Below are 4,811 nucleotides of genomic sequence, written 5' to 3' on the forward strand. Positions count from 1 at the left end.
ATTAACAGACTGAAGATTCCAGAAGTTTCCCATTCAGTTTGTTTCATAAATCACACACAAAGACACAACTGATTCGTATCACAGTATTATTCCGCTTAGGAGAAATGTCATAGTGAAGGGGTGACGAAACAAACTCTTCATCAACTTTTCCCATGAACAGTCGCCTATGCTCTAAATGAAATCATCTGATGGAAGCAGGAATTAGATACACATAAGAATTATCATCGTGTTAGAATGGTTTTGTTTTTGTCATTGTCGAAACCATCCTAGCGTTAGCACTGTAGTTCATGTAATGCCATACGATTTAATCTTAGAGGGAGTCACAGGAGCCCGGGAGTGTTAATACTTGAACCAATAGCTCTTCCAAGGTCGGAAAAACTCCAGTATTCTATTCCAGCTAACAACAGACGATTTTATTCAGCTGGGAGTGAGGCATAGGATTGATATTTAAGAACGCTTCAATACCCTCATTTCAAAGACGTCAATAATCTTTTGTTTTCCCTACGGTTAGGCTATCTTACTCAACATAATAAATTCTCCCCCTAGAGAAAAGGTTAATGAAACTCAAATAATCATCAGCGACGTAGCAGAGCAATGAAAAATACAGGGTATCAGAAGCTGTAACATTTTATTATGGTGTAAATTTTAAGATGCTGCTACGGAAAATGAAAACCTTCGATTTCTTCGTGAAGCATGTCAATTGAAGTCCTCGGTACATTCCCTTGGAAATTCGGATTCCAAGGGGTTTCTTTGGTCTCATGAGTAGATATATAGCTAAAAACAAAATTTACTGAATGTATCTACTACTTGCTGAAAGAATCTCTTCTTTTTCTCACACAGCTGCAAAGTTATTTGCCTCTGAAAACCATTGCAGTCGGGCCGGGCTGGGTCGTGTCGGGACGCTCATTTCTCAGTTGAACGTAAACATAGCTTGCAACGCTTGCTGGCTTCGCATCGCTCAATCGCTAGTAATAATTATCATGTGGCAGCAGTGTTGGAGGGTAAACGATGGGTGGGGGTAGCGGAGTAGGCCAGAGATGGTGGAGAACGGCATGGAGGGATTGGAGTGGGGTTAGCGGAGTATCTGGGAGAAAAGATTGACTCTAGCTATTGACTGATTAAACGAAATCAGTGCAGAATGTAAATAGAATGCAATTTCCCAAAGGGGATCTTTTGTGCTTGGTGCACGTTCGCCCATTATTATGTAATCTCGTCATTTATACACTCTTTTCAGGTTGATAAATTTGAACATATTTTTTTAGCAGAAATAATTTTCTAAAAAGCTAGGTTAGGTCAGGTTATGCTAGATTAGGTAATGTTTGGTTAGATAATACACTAATATGATTAGGTTAATAATAATAAAATAGGTTAGTTAATAATAATAACAAATAATATTCAAGTACAAACACAAAAGGTCCAAAATCTAAGTTATGCAGCCGTAAGCATTAGATGAACATAAGGACTGGTGGTGGATCTGCTCAGTGGCGCTGCTCTAAACGCGGCTGCAGCGAGTGGATTACTGTCAGCAAAGGAACGTGGTTTGAGGGTGGCACGCGTCCTTTATCCATCATAGCTGTATTTTTCTACGAGTGGATCAAGGAGATGAATGTTACACTTAGATATTATTTATTATTATCAACAAACCTAATTATTAATGACTAACCTAACCTCACCTAACTTAAATTTTTTTTTTTTCCCCCCAAAAATAAGTTCATGACGTCCACTGAGTTCACATTCAATGAACCTGGAGCCACAAGAGCGGTAGCAATAAGCAAGAAGGAAATAATGCATGAGCCTCAACAGTGGTCCTTTCTAGCGAATTTTATCCGTCCGGTAATTATTTAAAATCTATTCATTCCGTCTCTGGACGATCTTATTCAGATTAGGACATATTTCAATCGGGAGGGATTAGATCAATGGTTTTCAACCTGTGGGGCGCCCCCCGTTAGGGGGACACGATGGGCTGCCTGGGTGGGGGGGAGGGGGCGAGGCCTCACACATGTATTACATTCAGGCAAACACCAGACAAATCTCTTCAGCTGAGATAAATCGTAGCAGTTGAAGGGCCAAATGCGCAATCAGTTCAGCTGGTTTCTGCAATGGACGCAATTAGTTTTCCGGGGGGCAAATGTCAAACGGCTGTGTTCATAAAAGACATCTATCAGTATTTGTATCTATTGGATGACGCCGAATTCTGTGAGGAGTGATCTGGACGTAATTACAGGCATTTGTGTTATTGTTTGGTAACGACCCTTCTCACGACACACCACCACCCTCCCTCATGCATCTTACCTCTCCACCTTCGTCTCGGTCTTTCTCCCTTTCTCCGGTCAACTAGCTTATTTCTAAACAACTACAACGGTCTTTATTATAAATAGGCAAATATCTGGCGATACTCTAGGCTGACAAATCCTAGTTGCAAAAAGGTTGGTAACACGCCCTGGAATCACCACTTCTCAGCAGAGGACGCACTCCGAGTAATTTTATTCAAACTAATAGACGATTTTTTAAAGGATGAGATAAACCCCAGCAATAAACCCCTTCAGGATAGTTTCCAGGCGATGCTCCATATGTTACCAGAGCCCCACAGTATGAAGGGGTTTATAAAGGCTGCATTTATCCCCTCCAGTTCGAAAGGTCTTCGTAGAGCTTAATAACATCGTCTAGGGAAAACAAGATTAAAATGAAAAGTGCATAATCGGGGTGAAGGATACAGGCTTGGCATTGAGAACGTGTGATGGAATGGGGGGATGGATAAAAAAATACAAAGCTCAGAGAGAGAGAGAGAGAGAGAGAGAGAGAGAGAGAGAGAGAATAATATCACACCTGTACTTATACTGGACCTCGTGTGTCACCAGACCTTGTCACTGCCGCCTCACACCTATATAAAGAGAAGCAACTGCCCACTCACCACACACTCCTCACTTGCCTCTCACCCAAGCACCATGAAGTCTCTGGTAAGTTAGTCTTTGCTGAAGGACTGACAAGAAAGACACCCATTCCGACAGCACATACATTCTAATACTAATTTTCCGTGCAGAAATGTTAATGCTGTTTGATTCATTGCTGCTACATCTATATTACGTGCACTGCATGCATTCAGTGTAACCATGAACTTTCAGGCTAATGAAAGCTCCGTCATAGGCTGAATTGCAAGATATATATATTTTTTTCCTTCGACCAAAAAGCTGTGATAGTTTTTGACAGTTCTGGTGTTCAGTAGTCGCGGTCTTAATAAAATCATGTGAAGGTGAATAAAATCGTCTTAAGATAACCAGACTGAACCACTGTGACATCGGATTACAGGGACTAATAATTTCAATGATGTATTTACCTTTTGTAGTCCTGCCATCCGCAAGCGATTAAATACGTTTAGGAAGGATCTATAGTTGTGAAGAGGTTTATTAACAACGTATATATCTATATATATATCTATCTATATATATATATATATATATATATATATATATATATATATATATATATATATATATATATATATATATATATATATATATATATATATATATATATACATATATATATATATATATATATATATATATATATATATATATATATATATATATATATATACAGGTATCTATCTATCTATCTTTTTACCGGTATATATATATATATATATATATATATATATATATATAGATAGATAGATATAGCCTTAAAGGAAAAATCTCCAAGATGAATAAAATCGTTTGGATAAGAATGGATTAAAATAAGAATTCGGTTCAAAGCATTAACTACGAGCCAAACCAAAACAAAGAATTCTCTCTCTCTTTCTCTGCTAAAAACGTTGAAGTAATAAGCAATTTGTGATATGTAATACGGTTCATAATGCATAAGAGACTCAGCCTACACCCATTGAGTACTTGTGGCTGAGGGCCGTATTTCAAGCACTATTTCAGGCTCCGTATTCCTCAGCGCTTTATATTGCTTTGTACATCTTTATATTGTCTTCTATGTTGTTTTTATAGCTTGAATACTGTCAAATTTTCCTTTAAGAAAATAAAAAACATGCGATATTGAGGTGTAATACGCACAATAAATCGTTACGGAAGAAGAGCTACGAAATACCCAGTCACTTAAAGTATGATCCACAGTAAGATGACAGCGTGGGTACAGTGCGTTTGTTCTAATCTGACGAAGAACCGTAACTCCTTTCAGCTCTGTTGATGGGATAATTGTTGTTAAATTGGAAGGTCGATTTGACTAGTAACCAGGGAGACTCATTCTGATCTCATAACTAAGGTTCATCGAATTTCATATATCCATGAATTACAGCTGTAGTCAAGCTGTGTGACCCAGTTCCGTCCGGTTAAAAAAAAAAAATAACGATAAGTAGCAAGCATATCGCAACACGTCGCCGTTGTTCTCGAATGGTACCCATTCAACTCCTAACTTAACGGAAGAAATATTCAATATTCACATCCATGCAGAAAATGTACAAGTGGATGTGGAAAATATTTACATGTTACGTAGAAGTATTGTCATATGCTGTGTTGTGTTGTAGGTGCTGGCATGATTTGTTACAAACTACTTTGTGTTGCAGGTGTTAGTATGTATTGTGTTGACATGTACGGTACTACACAGTGTTGCAAGTCACTTTCATTGTAATGCAGGCATTGACTGTCATCAGCAGTGCACAGACCCAGCCAGAAGTATTGTGTTGCAATATAGTATCTTGTGTTGCAGGTTCCCGCCATTACAGTGCTACTGCTGGCTGTCACTGGCAGCGCCGAGCCTGAGCCAGTTGCCGAAGCTGTGCCTGGTCACCGTGGAGGCTTTGGCGG

The sequence above is a fragment of the Coenobita brevimanus genome, chromosome 98 (assembly GCF_032717465.1).
Source record: "Coenobita brevimanus isolate Jiangsu-jjx chromosome 98, ASM3271746v2, whole genome shotgun sequence".
Classification (NCBI taxonomy): domain Eukaryota; kingdom Metazoa; phylum Arthropoda; class Malacostraca; order Decapoda; family Coenobitidae; genus Coenobita; species Coenobita brevimanus.